At 39.2% G+C, this 18,662-nt stretch overlaps 1 pseudogene; it reads left to right on the forward strand.

Annotated features, from left to right (window-relative positions):
• The window catches only part of LOC149206695 (calcium-transporting ATPase, endoplasmic reticulum-type-like), a 183,342-nt pseudogene that overhangs the window by 88,945 nt on the left and 75,735 nt on the right, over positions 1-18,662 (forward strand).

Genomic DNA, 18,662 nt, shown 5'->3' on the forward strand with positions numbered 1-18,662 from the left:
ATAGTAAAGGATTCTTATTTGCCCTTTGCTCATGATCACTTCCTACTCTTCATCTTGATCCCAGTCTAAGGATTCTTCATTTCCCTTTCACCTTGGTTAGGATTACCTCATTCATTGGAACTTGTAGATTTCCCTTTTGCTTTGCTAGCCTGCCCTGTGAACTCTTCCTTTAGTGATTGATCTGATCCAGTTAAGCCATCCTTTGATTGACTACATAACCCAATGGATTGAAGGCCTTGCTCTGTCCATTTGTTCCCAAAATTCCACCACCCAACAAATTCAAAACCTTATGAGCACTAAGAACTAGCCTCAAATCCCACCAAAACAAAGTTAAATTATAAAGAGAGAGCCCTCTCTATAATTAGGTTGGCTACAGCCTAAGCCTAAAAGATTGGTTTTTGGTTACCTCAGAAATTTCTTTCTTTAACCTTAAGAAATTTCTGAGTGATAATAGGGTAGAAAGCCAAAGTTTTGTAATAAAGATGTAAAGTCTCCGCATTTTGTGGTCGTGGAGTGTGAAGATGTCAAGATTTGTAAAGGATTGTCTGCCCTTGTATTGTAAAGTCTCATGTCGGTTGTAAAGATCTACCCATGGTCCACAAACCATGGGATTGTATAAAAAGGGAATCTTAGAAGAGTCTAACGCAAAGGAGAAAAAAGGGGGAAGTAAGAAGGAAATAGTTTGTGGGTAAGAAGTTCTAAGTGTTCTCGGGTCTTAGCATAGGTAGAGGCTTTGCAGTTGAGTGTGCAGACACCTAGAGTGGAAGTCCACAACTGAGCGCATGAACCCCTGCAGCTGTGTGCACAGGGTGGATAGAGTGTGTACTGAACTTGAGATATCAATAAAGAGAAGTATTCTACAATCATTGTGTATTTTGTCTCTATTTAATGCATTTAATTATATTATTTTACGATCTTGGTTTACATTATAATGTCTACTTGATGCGCGAATGTATTTGATTATATCTGTTAATTGAACGTAAGCAAGAATATAGTTTTATGCAAAGATAACTGTAAATGCATGGTAGAGTAGGTAACACCTAAGATAACATTCAAACTTATACATTAACATAGCTAGAGATGTGCGTAAGTGTCTGGACCTCTGGTTAGCGCTGCGTGAAGATCATTCAGGTACCTTCGCAGAGGCACTAAAGGAAAGAAGAGAAGGACCATCGATAATCTCTAAAGGCTTATTGATCTATAGGAAGGCAAAATAAAGAAGTGTAGATCGACATCATGGCCATCTCAGGGTGCAGAAACTTGGTTCCTGCATCCCCCCATACTACTTCGGGAGAGAATTCGATCCGCACTGTGCAGGCTGATGCTGAAAGGGCCATTAGTGTAATGATTTTCTTAGCTGACGAACACTGAACCTCATTCAGGGCCCATCAAGCCAACACAAAACCTAGTGGTTGATGTTTCTCTAGAATAGAGCCAAAGCATAAGTAGGATATAGTTTGAATGCTCAAAGAATCTAGAACAGTGGTGGAAATGACTGGAGATGGTGTCGATGATGCACCTACCTTGAAGCTTGTAGACATTGGAATTTCCATGGGAATTGTTGGAACATAGGCATGCTAGTTTTCTCTTTCAGAAGATTTTCTTTTTATTTCATTTTGTATTTAGCCATTCGCCCACTTGTTTATTAGGTGTTTTCTCTTCCATAATATCTTAATTAATTAGTGGCATCCCTAGTAGTGTTAGGTGTCAAATTTTAATGTATATGAGCCAGGGTAATGACAAAAGATGCAATTGGATTTCAAACAATGTTAGGTTATAACATGTCATGTATATGATTTAACATGTACATTGTTGATTGGAAACATAACTATATCATCTCTGTATTAGAGGATTCTTGGCACTATCATTTGTGTAGTTATATGGATTTTGGAATCCTATTCTTTATAACATGTCATATTTATTTCCAACAGAGTCAGGGGAAGTGTTTTGTCTTCCGTATTCGTTGCAACTCATAGTGGGAAACTAAAATTAACTAATAAGGCAAACTTTATGGACATATGAAAGTAACGTGCATTATGTCTAGTTAAATGAATGGATCATTGGTGGAAAATCCATGTAAATATCAATAAATGAACCCAACCATCTCAGGCATTCAATATTGGAGCAATAATGACCATTAAGAAGAAAATGAGACTATTTTCAGATACTCTTGTTAACAACACTTTTCCAAGTTGGAATTTTTCCACAATGCAAACTATTTTACTTTCAAGCTTACTAAACTATTTAAAACACATAAATTTTCCTTAGAAAAGATCCATCTAAGATATCGATCAAAGTGTTGGAGAAATCACATACTTGTGTCTCACATTGAAACAACTCAAAATCGTATTTAGGAAATTCCCAAATAGTGGGCAAGAATAGCTGATCCTCTGGGTTATTTTGAAATGTCATAGAAATATGAATTGTTATATAGCTTGATACCTGCATTAATATTTAGTTTACAGTTTCCCATGTGCGTATGTGACTACATCATATTTTTTTTAGCAAAATATAAAAACTACATGATTACTTAATCGTACCCATCCACAACCTAACAAAATCCAAACTTGGTGAACTAACTTTTGTTATTTTTATGATGTTATCTCTCATTGTGCAAGGGGAAATCTCTAGCCCAATATGGAAGAGATGTTGTAATGTATTATCTTGTCCTGTCCTATCCTGTTAAACATTTTGACTCAGTCAAATTACATAAAAATAATAATAAAATAAATAATTGTGTTGATAACTATAATTAATTATAATTAATAATTAAACCAGCCTAGACCCATCTTAGATCTAGATCTACCTAGTACCCTGTTGGCTTAGGTGGTCCTGACCTAGGTTTAGAGTTAGCTGCACAAACCAATAAAACCCTACACTACTAGCCTTTCGGCAACAACCCGTGTATCACAGGCTATAGTCTCACCTGAAGTAGTATGGGGGGATGAGAGAACCAAGTTTTTTCATCCAAACACTAGTGTGATGTCTTCCAGTACCTCAAATATGCCTTCATGCACAATGATAAGCTCTTAGGGCTTGCTGCTGTACTTTGTTAAAAAAACCTTCAGACCTTTGTGAAGGTCTACAATCAGTCCTTGCGTACCTTTAACATTCAATTTCCATACTTATGTGCATCAAAGAGTAGTCCTACACTAGTGTTCACGTAGATTTACTTAAGTTATTAGTAACCATTAGAGAATTCATCAGAGTCTTCGAGAAATTTCTTAGACATGCATTTTGCACATAATTAACACTTATTCAAGAGAATCGCGTAACATTCAATCAATATTCCATAAAACACATCATTCATTGACAACATATTACATTAACAGAGATAAACAAAAATACAAAAGAATTATTCAAAAAAATGTCTTTATTGATCTTCAATTCAGGATTACAGACTCAAAAATTCCCTACGCACATAGCTGTAGGGGTTCACACACTCAGCTGCAAACCCTACCCGGGGCACTGTGCACTCAACTCCAAAGCCTTTTGTTCTTCTATCTTACCCGCTTCTCCTTACTCCCTTATTTCTTAAACTCTCTAAGACATGCCTATTTATAGTATTTTTCATACAATTCCATTGTCTACAGACCATGGGTGAATCTCAAAATTGACTCAAAAATTATCCAAAACAAGGGGCTAAGCCCCTTTGGCTCCTATTTACCTACAAACTCCGCATCCACAAATCGCAGAGACTTACATTATTTACAAAATTGTACAATTTTTTTTGGTTATCTTAACCCTAAACTAACCCAGGGGACCCCATCCCAACAGACCCCCAACACAAAGGTCATGACTCATCCTCGAGTTGCTATACTGGCATCATGATCTTACTGTGAAGATCTCCCAACTCCACTTGGATTACTGCAACTTCAACAGTGCTCTGTGTCGCTATTTTTTGAACCTCGTTGAATAATTTTTCAATGGCTGGTCCTTCTACTACTAGCCTCATTGTTTTTTGTGTCTATTTCAATCCCTTAATCTTATCCTAAATGGAAGTTGTGACTTGATAAGCCTCCTCCAACCATGGCTGCAACTAATTCTTTAGCAAGGCCTCCTTCTTTTGTGCATCCTCTACATCTGCCAATAACTATTTTCCTTCTTGTAACTTGGAAAGAAGTTGTGCTAGTGCTAGGGTGCGTGTAGTCACCGTGAACTCATCATATTGGTGTTGCCTCTCCTTTACCTTTGTGTTCAATATCTGCAGGTTTGGGTCCTCCTGCAGATTGGTCAACAACTCCATAGCTTGATTGAACAGTGATGCACAATCATTGAATGTGGCATCCAAGGTAGTCGTGCCTTTCTTAATTGTAACTTCACGATGCTCTTGGACCTCAGGTAGAGTTGTGGGCTACAACTTTAATTGCAGCTCTGCAATATTCATGTTGAACTCAAAAGTGACTTGTCCAACTCCTACTTTAGCCTCACACGCACCAGCAGCTAGTTTTCTAATTTTAGCTTCTGGCTGTGCATCCTAGGGGATGTGAAGTTCAGACACTTTCTTACATGCCTCCACTACTATTGACTCTAGATGCAAACTATGAGCCTATAGCGCCTCCTTTTCCTTCAGAGCCTACATCTTTTTAGTGAATACTTGATGATTATTGACTTTAATTTCAGTGATTGTAGTGCACGTTTTTCATCTATTTCAGAACGAGTTGACCCTTCAGGAAAAGGGAATATTCTCAAATCCTACGGCCATACCATCTTCACAATTGTACTCTTTCCTTGTGCCAGACTGGCTTGCTCACCGCTCATCTTCCCAACATCTTGCTAGATTCTCGTTTCTTGGAGTTGCAACTCTCGCAGATCCTTATGAACGCTCCCCAATGTCTGCATGTATTGTTTCTTGAACTGCTGCAACACTTATGTTATGGTCTGCCAAATTTTATCTTCGATCTCGTCAAGATCAACTTCTGTTAATACCATGGGATAAACATGTGTTCTATCATATTTTTTCTTCTTTTGCATTCCTCCCTATTGTTCTGTTGCACGTCTCTTCAAAATAAAGGGGATGTGCTGCCCTTCATCACCTCTTAAATCTTGTCTTGAAAGCTCTTTCTCCCCTGTCTCCGGCTAAGGTGACTTGTCACCTTTCTATGATTCGCGATGTTCTTCTTTTGTATCCTCCATAGCAGTGCGTTCCTGCTCCATGCGAGGCTTGTCTGCAGCTTCCTTCCTTTTCTATTCTACTAGGGTACATGCAACTTTCTTAGCAGCCTCCTTTTGTTTCTGCACAATATAACTTTCCGCGCCCATGTTGGGTCTAGAATCTAAGTATAATGGGGTGCACCACTTCGTAGGCCATTTTGCTACAACCTCCTGCACGTCTATTTATGACACCAAATAGGGAAACTAGTGCCATTTCTACTCTTGATCCTTTCGTGCTTGGATATAGATTCTGTGGAAGTCAGCCTTGAATGCTGTGTAGGCTGACAATTGCATGAACAAGGTTGGGGATAACATTGGGTGTTGATTGAATGCCATATGAAGATCCATTTCCAAAAAAGTCCAAAATACCTTCGCCTTTGTAAGCTGCACGACATCCTTTTTAGACCTTAATGAATTGAATTTCACTACCTCTGACAATCCTTCCTCGAGCAGACGAAATTGGCCATCCTCCAATAATCTCCATGCAACGAGCATAATTGACAGCAACAACCAACCACAGTGGAACAACTTGGTTTTATCCTCGAATTCTTGTCAGTTCGCTAGGAACTCTTGGCAGAGGTACCTTACCCAATTAAATTACATGCCCTTCACACACTGCACATCAAGGGAAACTACGGGTGTCATAACTTTTTCAACGCAACATTTTCTCATCACCTTCCCTGCTAAATTCAGGGTAGCAAATTGAACTTCCTTGTCTATTATGGAAAGAATAGAATACCCTCACGATTTCTTGAGCAGGCCATACTCCCTCTTCATATTTCTGCAAGATCTTTCTCCCCAGTCTTTCCTCCAAAATCCTTAGCCGGGTTTGCATCTTTGTAAGCTATCTGCGTGATTCTGCAAATTAACATGTTTGTGATGGGGATAAGCTCTCCTAGCCATAAACACCCATCATGACCAGTGTGAGGATCTGGTGCACACATATGATATTAATGGGGTTGCAGTGATAGTCTGGTAGCAATAGTAGATTGAGAAACCTTGAATTCTCGACACCACAAACCCATTCCTACATCTCTAATGTTGTAACACATGTTTCTTCATAATAGACCTTCCGTATGTATTTTTCCATTGCCAGATGTGGAAATTTAGTGTGATCTGTGATGTCCCAATCCTCCATTTTTAACAATGGGGTCTACATGAGCCAAGGACCTTCAAAAGGAACTTGCTCAAGTAGTAGGGGCATGGATAATGTGAACTTCTCGGTATCCGATCCTTCATCACCTTTGCTTTTTCCTTCTGTGGAGGGATATACGTAGGTAACCTAGTCATAGGTTCCACCCCTTTAGCATCAATATCCTTTGTTCCCTGGAATTCTTACGTGTCTAGGTCCACTACTCTCTCTGGTTGCTTGTCTTTATTCTTCTTGGCCTATGTTTCAGTATGCTTCGTTGGGGATGCGCACTCTCGAATCAACTATTTATATTTTTCCTTTTTTGTTGGTTGCTTGTCTTTCATGGCAGGTTATTTTTTTTTTGTCATGGTTTGTTTTGGTCTAGGTGACCTCGGTGCTGTGCGCACCATAGGCATAGCCTCTACACTTGATGCTTCTGGTCGTGGTGCATCAGAGACAACTACCTCCAAGCTGAGAGCTTCGTCGAGGTTGTTGGAAGTCATTGTTTCCATAAAAAACTCGCGGGCTATGGGAGAAACATTGGCTCTTGATAGGAATTCTTCATAGAAGGCTCAGCTCGTAGACAATAGACAACAAAATTTACCAACAAATATTAGAGCGCAAAGTGTTCTTTGTTGGACTGGCACATGTAATTTATAGGGAGTTTTGAATTCAAATCTGACTACTCCCCCCAATTTTTGATAATAAATGTTGTTTTGGCGGTAGATCTTGAGATATTTTTTCCTTGATTTCCATCACCCCGCTCCACCTAACCATTTTTTGGCTACCAAGTCATGATCAATAGCTCCAATGGTCATTTTCCTGCTGCACTGCGTGGTTCCTTCCTCCATGGTGTAGCTTCCTAAGCACAATTTCATGGGTTGCATCTTTGTCACTCTCTGCACAGCCTTCTCACTAGGTTGTCCTCCAAGCTGGAAAGTGTAGTTTATAGTTTGTGCTCCCTTGCAACTATTTGGAGCACTAAGACTATCCTGCTCCCATATAGTCATTGTGCAGGATCTCCTGTATACAATTTCAACCTGCTCTCATTCACTCTTCCTAGAAAGGGTTCCCCATTCAGCTTCGTGAGCTGACCTGTGCCTCTATCTTTAATTTATTTGACATTATATGTCCCTAACCAATTCATTTGGAATTTACCAAGAAATTTAGTGAATTTACTATCATATAATAGGATAAGATCATTTACCTTGAATGTATGAAAGCTTGATATGGCGATCATACCATGCTTTTTCACACTCCCTCTGTACTCGTTGATGGAATCCTACCAAAAATTGATCTTCTTCTAGCTCCATCAGTTGCACGAGCCATTCTTGCAAGGCCTCACGATCCACCATATCCATCAGTGATGCTAGCATAGACTAGGTACAATGTACTCCATTGACATTATGGATTCGACCGCATATACTAATCTAAACAATGTTTGCCCTGTTAGCTTCTTACAAGTAGTCCTATAAGCCCATAGTACTGCAGGTACATGCACATCCCATTCATTCCGCTATGTGTCGTAGATGTTTGTCAACACATTCTCCAAAATTTTATTAAAGGCTTCAATAGTTCCATTTGCCTATGGGTGATACTATGTTCTCTTCTGATGGTAGACCTGGAATTCTTCAGTCAACACGTTGATTGTTTCGTTCAAAAAGTGCATACCCTGGTCACTCATCAACACTTTGGTAGCAAAATATGGTTAAGACATACTCAAATAAGAACTTTGCTACTGTAACTCTTGTACAATGTTTAACCGACTGTACTTCCGCCCATCTGGTTAAATATTCTATCTCATTGATAAGATAGAGTGCACCTGTTTTCTTTCCTGGGGTCTGAATTGGTCCAAAAATATCAATTTCCCATTTCTCAAATGCTTACAAGCACACCTGAGGATGCAGTGGTAACTCATTCCTTCGTGATGGTCTGCTAGTTCTTTGACAGACATCGTACCCCTTACAATATGCCTTGGAATCCTTGTGCAAAGTTGGCCACCATAGTCCTGTGCATAAAAGATTCTGCACAATTGCCTTGCCTACATAATGGCCTCCCACAACCCCCCCATGAGCTTCAACAAGAATGCTATTCCACTCAAAGTCCGACACATATCTTCACAATATTTCATCGGCCCCCATTTTATACAAATGTCTTACAATGACTGAAAAATCGATTGCACACACTACTAATTCCTTCTTTTGCTAGCCTGTATATCCTTTTGGTGCCATCCCCATAGTCAAGAAGTGGATAATGTCTTCAAAGTGGTCATCCGCTACATGCATCGTAAAGAGCTGCGCATCTGTAAACTTTTCCTCCATATTATATTAGGCTCCTCTCCTATTTCGATTTGCGATAGATTGTCATGTCCCACATTTAACCTCCCTAGCTTAGCAATGAATTCAAAGTCATACTCCTGAAATAGTAGCAGCCATCTGCAGATCTCCCCCCCAAGACAGGCTTGTTGACCAAATATTTCAAGGCAGAATGATCTGTGTACATCTTAAAATTCCCTCCTAACAAATAATGCCTAATCTTTTGCAGTGCATACACCATGGCCAATCCTTCGTGCTCAGTCGTTGAATAATTTTTCTCAACCTTCAGTAACTTCGTACTTGCGAATGCTATAGGATAGTTCATTTCTCCTTCACCGTCCTGTGTTAACACTTCACCCAACACAATGCAAGAAACAACCACATGCACATGAAACTCCTTTTTCCAATCAGGGAATACGAAGATCGACGGTGTGGCCATTTTTTCTTTCAACACCTCTAAGCTGCGTTGACATTCTTCATCCCAACAAAATGTTGTGTCCTTCTTTAGCAGTTTCTCCATGGGCACAGTAATTTGAGCATAAGATTTGATAATTTTTTTGTACTATGTCGTATGTCCCAGTGTCACGCACAACTACTTGACTTTCTTAGGGGCCTCCAAATTCACAATTACTACAATATTTGCAGGGTCCACCATCAATCCTTGCTTGCACACCACATGGCATAGAAAGATCCCAAAAGGAACATAGAATATGCATTTTTTCAAATTTAGCACAATCTGGTTTCTACGACACGTATCCAACATTAGGCACAAACTTGCAACATGGCGCTTCACTAATCCAAACACCTTCCAGTAATCAAAGTATACTTCTAGTAACTTATGAATGAACTCCTTGAAATCTGCTATGCTTACGTGGGAAAATATTGCAAGTGCATTCTTAAGCCCAAATGACATCATAGTGTATTGAAGGTCATTTTGCTCCTATCCTCTGGAGTGGTCTTAATTTGATGATACCCAGGAAACCCGTCAGTAAAGGACTAGGCCTCCTAGCCTCCAACATTGTCTAGTACTTCATCTATAAATGGCGTTGGGAATGGGTTGTGAACACATGCATCATTAAGCTTCAACAAATCTACGCAAATCCTTATTTCTCCTTTTTGTTTCTTCTCCCGAACCACCAGCAGGCTCACCCTATCAGATTCTTCAACAGGTTCTATGATGCCTGCCTCTAGCATCTTATCCAGCTCTTGGCGAACCTTTTCCTTGTATTTAGGATTAAGGCAATACAACCTCTGTTTAATATGCTTCACATCCGACTTCAGAGTGATCTTCATAACTCCCAAATCACCAACTATGCCCTTTAAATCTAAAAACTTAGTAGGGAAGAAATCCTAGTATTCGTGGAGTAACTCAACAAGTTTATTCATGATAGCATCATCCCAATAATCTCCAATTTTTGTGAACTTCGGTTCTTCGTTAGTTCCAATGTTTACTTGCTTTATCTTCAAAGGGGCGGAGGTGTCCAAGTTTTCTATTTGTGGGCCTCCGACTTCGTGATGCCCTTCTGCTTTGGAATATTAATGTTTCTTGGGACTTCATCTTCCTCTTCGGTGGTCACATTAAAGCTTTCCAACACATGATGCAATTGGGTGCTCCAGTCTAGTTGGGTCCATTTCATAGGTTTTTTTTAGTGTTTTGAAGATAACTACCTAAATCTCTTGTAGCACTTCATCAATGCTTATGAAGCCGTCTTCAAAGCTGAAGGTCAATAAGAACCCTTCCTTCAATACATCCCATTCGATGGTGCCATGGCAGAGCTCTGTTTCCAGATACTAGTTCATGAGAATTGTATCCAAAGTATGGGAAAATATGTGTACCGACTATGGGTGCGGTTCTATTCCCCATGCTTTAGTCCATTTTGCTAGGTCATAGAGCGTATCATCCCTTCCCGTATATTTCTCAGTCATTCCGGTGTTAGTGTGCCCAAATTGTAGCTTCATTATTCTTTTGTAATCTCACCATCTAGCAAATCTATCCTTATGTGTACCCCACCATCACGCAGGCGTAGCATGGAGTGCCAACTCTAATGATTGGAAGCAGTGATCCTCAGGAACTCCACACTCAAATTCTTCCAAAAACATATCTACGTCAGTTAAGCCATCATAATAGGGTAATTTCCTTACCTCTGATGAAACATAGCATAGCGACTTCATCATCATATTGCATCACAATGTAGATACTTCATGCAAGTCATTCTACCAATGATCTAACTCCTCATCTAAATCAGAGGTGGAGGAGCTGTCCCGGTCCCTTGCATTCCTCCCATCTGCCATTAGATTGATCCAGTATTGATCTCACGTTGTTATTTTGTAGATTTGGTCCAATTCATCATCGTTTTCTTCATAATCATGGACTGGTTCAATATAGCGCACCCCTTCTATAGGGTCTAATGGTACTACCACCCCAAAGTGACTTCCTTTCAAATGACATTGTCCTCTTGTTTAAATTGATGACCCCATTCATATCAATAGCCTAGTCAATTGCCAGGAGCATGAGGTAGGGATTACTGTCATCAACAATATCTATAACTTCAAAGTCTGCTACTCTGCTTACACATTCAATATCAACTGTTACTCCATATAACCGTCCCATGGGGATGATTTTCTACTAGTTCACCATCCTAAGTTGAGTAAGAGACTGTTGCCACGCATGTCTCCCCATCATTTCCCAGGTTTATTTCGGTAATACATTCACATCGAACCGTAGATCCAAAATGACATGGTCCATCTCATAATCAGCAATCTGCACGGTGAGCCTCATCTCACGCCATCTTCATGCCTTATGTTTGCCAATCTTTCTAACTACGCAGTGTCCATTAGGGGCTTTCTCTTTGCTTTCACATTTATTTATTAATTTTTGTAGGCCATCCATAGCCTTGTTATCGTGCAACATTTTCATGCAGGTCTCCAAAAATGTAGTGAGTACAGAGGGATCAACCTCTAAAAGCATGCTAATTTCTTGCACCTTGTCCTAGCTTCCTGAGGTGGAGGCCTAACCAAATCTCTTCTTATCTTCCATAAATGTTTCCTTAGCACGATTCAAATCAAATCTGACTTATTTCTCTTGCACTTTGTGAACCCATCCTTCTTCTTCAGGATGTTTTCCCTTATCAACACTAGTTTCCATTCCACTTCTTATAACAATGTTAACGTTTTGATATTCTTTGTGGGGCTCAGCCTCAGAATGTACAGATTCTGTGTAGGCCGCTGAGGCCATGTTTTATTCTCTTTCATTTTAGCTATCAGTACCAGGCATTCTTCTATAGTATAGTCAAACTGTCTGCAGTATTGACATGATGGGTGCGTAGGATTCTAGCACTCTCGCGCGTAGTGCCTTGGTTGTCCGCAGTTGTAGCAGATAATCTAACCATGGCCTCTACGAGGTCCTCCTCCTCCGCAGCCTCCTCCTTGCATCTAGTATGTGGGCTCATTTCCATCATCAGCTCATAGCTTCGACAGTGGTGCTCATCGTGGCCCAAAAATTTGCAGAAGTTACAAAACAACTGTTGGGGTGTCTAGATGAACTTTTAAAGTAAATGGAAATTATCCATCGCACGTTGTCCAACAATCTGCCCAATAACACACTGTAGCACAACCCCCACGCTCGGCATTGCAGGGGCTTCTGGCTTTAGGGGAATTTCCCCCCTTCCTGTGATATAATTCGCATACATGGGATAGTGATCTTTATCGTGCCCCTATCCTTTGCACTTCAAACACCAGAATTCCATGCACACTTCTGGTTTAGTCTCCTTCTCTTTCTTCAAACTTTGTAACTCTAGGTGTAAGCTTGCTAATTGTGAGAGGATCTGTTGTACTTTAAGGTTCGTAGCTTGGACAAGTGATGCATGCAGCCTCGTCGTGATTTCGAAGGCTTCTACCTATGTTTCTATCTTCTGCTGTGATAGAGAAATTATCAAGTGGGGCAAGAGTGATGCTATAAACCATTCACAATGCTGGCTATCTGTGATCTACATGTTATCTTCTTTGATCTGACAGTTCGACCTTTGATCAAATTCCCAGGGCATCTCATCGACACTCATCATGATTTATGTAAATACAATTACTGACTATGAGTCAAACTTAGGCTTGCTAAACTCTTTGCTTAAAGCCGCCTTAGTCTTTGCGAGTGTCACAAGAGGATTATCAGAACAATACTTAATATACCAAGTTAGCACCCAATCCTGCAAAGTGGTAACCAACTGTGCCTTCTTTATATTCTCATCAGTAATCTGTTGCGTTGTCCATATAACATTCACAAAAAACTAGAAATTCTCTGCATCTTCACTCCCTATGCCTCTGAAGATCGACATCTTCATTGCGTTCACCATGTTGAATGGTGGTGGTGGAGGTGGAGGTGTGGTTGAAGGTGTATGCAGTGGAGGTGGAGGTGGTGGCATAGTGGAAGGATCATTTACTCAAGGAATCTCTTGGGTGATTAGTTGAATAGTGCTTTGCGGTGTAGTTTGCCCCACCCCTTCGTCGTCACTTGAAGGGGGTCCAATAAATCGACTATATTCTGGTCTTGATCCACTGTGATTTCTAAAGATTCATCTACTTCATGTAACTCCAAACATAAAGGTAATGGCATCACCTATTTTTCACATAACAACATCTTAATCCAAGTATTCAATGATCTTAAGTACTTACTTCATAGTCCCTTGAAAAATCGTCGCTCCGCTTTTCTATAGCTGACTCAGGTATCAACTGCAAACTATGTAACAAATCCTCATAGAATCCGATCAAGCCAATGGTTGACAACCCACATGATCTTGTTTTCAGAAGCTTCTAATCGTGGAACTAGTTCTGGAGTCCACACTATAGGACTATCAAGCTTCCACCTTCCTTGACTGTCTGTCACTTTAGCTAACCACTCATACAGTTCAATGGGGAACGTGCAAAAGAAGATCTCATGTATTTCCATATACAGATACATGTTCAACCACTCTTCCTTTGACATGCATTGATTCCTTTTTTCCTATGCCTTGAACTCGTGAATATTTCAATCCAACCACTTGTTGCTATATCAGACATCTCTTTCAAGCAGATTCTTGTCCCGAAAACGAAACCATTTGTTGGCTTAGCTGGTCGTGACCTAGGTTCAGAGTTAGCTGTGCCAACCAAAAAAACCCTACACTACTGTCCCTTTTGGAAACAACCCGTGTGGCATAGGCTGTAATCTCACCCAAAGAAGTATAGGGGGATGCAAGAACCAAGTTTCTACACCAAGAGACTAGTGTGATGTCTTCCAGTGCCTCAGATCTTCCTTTGCGCATATCGATAAGCTCTTAGGGCTCACCACTATACTCTATTAAAACATCCTTCATACCTTTGTGAAGGTCTATGATTAGTCCTTGCAGACCTTTAACAATTAGTTTGCCTACTTACGCACATCAGAGAGAAGTGCTACACTAGTGTTGATGCAAATTTACTTAATTTATTAGTAACCATAAGAGAATTCACGAGAGTCTTTGCGAAAGTACTTAGACATGAATTGTGCACATCATTAACACTTATTCGAGAGAACCATGTAACATTAAATCAATATTCTGTAAAACACATCATTCATCGATAGCATATAACATTAACATAGATAAACATAAATACAAAATAATTCTTCGGAAAATTGTCTTTATTGATCTTGAATTTAGAATTAAAAACTCAAAACTACCCTACTCACATAGTTGCAGGGGTCCGCGCACTCAGCTTTGGATTCTACCTAGGCCTATGTGAACTCAGTTATAAATCCTTTCTTCTTCTATCTTACCTGCTTCTCCTTACTCCCTTCTTTCTTAGACTCTCTAAGACATGCCTATTTATAGTCTTTTCCATACAATGCCCTAGCCCGTGGACCATGGGTGAATCTCAAAACGAATCAAAACTTATTCAAAACAAGGGTTTAAGCCCCTTTGAATCCTATTTACCTATGTGCTCCGCATCCAAAAATCGTGGAGACTTTACATTATTTACAAAATTGTACCAAAAACTTGGGTTATCTTAACCCCAAACTAACCTAGGGGACCCCATCCCAACACACCCACAGGGATCATATATCTTGAGGTGCAAACCTCTTTTAGAATGAAAGGATATTTGATCCTTATTGGTGCTTAGTAGATATGGAGTTAGGATGGATCTAGGATGGTTTAACTGTGAATTATAATGACTTACATAGTTCATCTTTCAGTGTTGCTATCATATAAGGAATTCTAGCCTTATAAGCCATGTACACATTTCATTTGTGTTTTAGGTCGCCAAGGAAGCATCAGATATGGTTTTAACTAATGATAATTTCAGTACTATTATTTCTGCCATTTCAGAAGATTGTTCCATCTACAACATGAAATTTGTCATAAGGTATGGATCTTTACTTCTGAAAATATAAATTTGATATCAACTTGAAAATGTATTATTATTGATACGCTAGTACTTGGTAGGTTCATTTTCCTAGTCTGCGGTTTTTTTTATCTTTCTACCCTAGCATACTCCTTTGCCCTACTCTTATTTTTTGAACATTTTCTGCAGGTACATGATATCATCTAATGTGGGTGAGGTGGCTTCTATATTTATAACTGCTACATTAGGAACTCTTGAAGGTTTTATTCTTGCTCAACTTATGTGGGTGAACTTGGTCACAGATGGTCCTCCTGTAATATCTTTTGGATTCAATCATGATGACATAGATATAATGAAAAATCACCAATGTAGTAAAAATATTTTACTTGTTAAATGAAACTTTTGGGGAAATGTTTTCACACTTTGTAGGATATAACTATTGATTTATAGCTAGCAAGAACCACAAGAACTAGAAATCCCAGTCAGTATGTGATTAAATATTTACCTTGGTTAGTAGTCGTTTTAGGTATGCCATTCGGAAGTCTGTGTTCTTGCTAATACTTTACTGGAATGAAAAGTTATTTGGTCTATGCCCACATAGGATTATTTTTCCACTTTATAAGATATATTCATATTTTAAGGCATGAAATAACATCAACAATCATGAAAATACCATCAACCATAACCATCTACCAAATAAGAGTGATTCCTCTCCAACTGAAAACACCAATGCAACCAAGAAGTAGCATCTTTGAGTAAAGAAAGAGTTTGTACCCCCAAACCATGGAAAAATCTCTAAGGGTACTAGTTGTAAACTCCATCAATGTGATGACAATCACAATGTGGAAGCTCATACAATATGAAGTGTAAAATAGTTGAATTTCATCTCTATTTGAGGCCATAAAATGATAGTTAAGGATTGGGTCCTCATTAGAGATAGTTTCCCCTAAAAATGGAAGAGAGGATACTTCCATGGGTAAGCCAAGACGAACCATAGTTCTTTCAATAAGCTGTTGGAGGGAGCTTATTTTTAAAATTAGTTCCAAGTGATGTAGAATGTGAATTGTACAGTTGATCACATAGTTACCTTGGTATTGTTTTCTTGCCTCAGGTAGTCAGTGAGCTCATCTTTCTAGCAATTCTAGCATAATGTCCAGTTTAGAATACCACATTAGGCTTCAACGATGTCCTTTTTATTCTTCTTAGTCCACATTGTAGCATGTTCAAATTCATTAAGTGTGTGGCAACCTTGCTTATGGTGATAGTAGGCCATCAATATTCCACTATATTATATATCCCTAGAAAGTTTCCCAGGATTCACCCAATCTCTACCCACCATGCAATTAAACCTGCAGAACAATTCACCTGAAAATGAGAGAGAAATATTGTTGGCCTTGTTTCCAACTACGTGCAAGGATGTTCATGGAAATAGATTCTTCCATAGACACTAGAGAAGAAAATATATGGTCAGGAGCCAAGCTTCGGGGAAACACCTACACACTAGTTTCTGGGTCCAATTGAGAGGATGGAAGGTGATTCTTCCAAAATGAAAATCATTGGGATTAAACTCCCACATTTATCATTTCAACAACCATTGTACAATGTATTACCTCTCTCTATTAACCTATAGGTAGGAAAAAATGATGAAGATTCCAATGCATAATTTTTGATGTGCATGTTGCGCTATGTGTCATGGTGGTGGTTGCACTCCATTTATAAAACCATGGTTATAGGGGTAGTACAGGGGAGAAATCCCCATTTATCTCACACATGACTTCTAATAGCCTGCTTCCTTAGTTAGCTTCAACATTGATCACTTATTTTGATCTTTGAGAATATGAAAAAAACTCTATATGCTCCATGACATGAATTCCAGAGAATCGTTTTGGATCAGCCTATTCAGAGGAGATGCATTGGGAGGATTTGACATCAGAGAGATTTGATTATTAACACTGAGTGCCCCACTACTGATGCTTGTCAAATTTCTTTGCTTTCCACAATGAAAAGCCCTTGGAATAAGCAACTTCTGCTTCATTCCAAGGTGAGATATTCAACTTCATTTTCCCCAACTAATGGTAAGTTCTAGATTTCCATTTGGATCTAGTACAGTGCCCCCTGCCACCCCTAGAAAGTAGATTCTTGTTGCATAAATCATAATTTTTGGTTTGTGATTGTAGAATTCTTATTTTTCAGATATAAAATTCATCACTTTCCAAATGGTTCTAAGATTTAGATATGCAATAACTAATCTGTTAATCCACACTCACGTGCCTTTAGTTTTTGAAAATCAAAAAATTTAATTGGTCTTTCTTAACATTTTAAAGTTCAGCTGCAGAGTAGAATCGTTGAGTGCATGTCTGTTATCATGAACTTAGAAAATGAACACTTTTTATGCTAATGAGTTCTACAGTTTTAGGAAGAGGCAACCTCCAACAAGAGTAATTCTAAAGCTTCTAAAGAAAGGGAAAAAGAGGGAACCTATATCTTATCCCACTCAATCTTATGAAAAAATTTGATGGGGATCCATTGATAAGGACAACAAAGGATTCTATCTAAAAGAATTCATATACCCAATTAAACCTTCTAACCAAAATTCTAATTTAAACAAAATCTTATTTACAATTCCCAACTTTATCATAAGTTTTTGCTAGGTCTAATTTCAAGGGCATACATTTATCTATGTTGAGATTTACTCAGTGAACAATTTCTTGGGCCACTATAATACTCTTTAATTTGTCTTCCTGAATTTGTCTTCCTATCAAGAAGTGACCTTGCTACTCTAAATGCAGCTTACTCAAGTATTGCTTGAGCCTTCCAACTATCTGTCTAGATATTATTTTATGAGTTGTATTGCAAGAATTGCTTAAGCCTTCCAACTATCAATCTAGATACTATTTTATGAATTGTATTGATCTGGATTTAAACAGGAACGCAATAAAATACAGAGATAACCAGAAATACAGATATGCAGCGGAAATAATACTTCATTTCATTACTATAAAATACTGAAATATGTTTACAAACAGAAATGGAAAGAAACCAGCTAGGGTGATGGTAGCTTATCTCTGAGAAGAGATGTGGTGGCTACATGCCTCTGAACTGTTCCGAACTGTGTTACAATGAGGCTCGAAGGCCTATTTATTGTTGAGAAACAATGGAAAACCCTTCACATCCCGAAATCTAACCCTAGAAGATGAAACGCCAAATTGTGGGCCCCGTTTGGGTAAATTGGTACATCAATTTCCCGGGGTCGTAACTTTGGCATACGATCTCCGTTTGACGTGTACGATAGCTCGTTAGAAAGATCTATCTGAGTACTACCACTTTGGGAGACAACATGGGTCCATGTTGCCCCAGATTCCCAAAAAACCGTCGTTTAGGGCCTCAAAACGGCTCCGGAAGTTCAGGACCTGAAAAACTGCTAAAAATAGTAAACTGTGCTACAATTTAGGAAACTGAAAAGACTGAAAGAGACAGTTGTAGGGGTCCAAATGGGATAGGTGGGTGGCCACCAACATCCACCTGGATCATTCCTCCCCCCTTAGGAAGCAATGGTCCCCATTGCGTTGAGTTCCTCCATCTGCTGAACTTGTCCTGCAATCTCTGATGTGTCCAGTAATGGTGGGAAGCACGGTCGACGATGGTCCATATTAAGCACTTGGTGCAGGTAAAGGAATGGAGGAATGATGTGCTCCAAAGCATTGTTCCCCACA

This window comes from Pinus tabuliformis, chromosome 1_2, assembly GCF_031772625.1.
Source record: "Pinus tabuliformis cultivar Carrire ecotype Pingquan chromosome 1_2, CPIR1, whole genome shotgun sequence".
NCBI lineage: Eukaryota > Viridiplantae > Streptophyta > Pinopsida > Pinales > Pinaceae > Pinus > Pinus tabuliformis.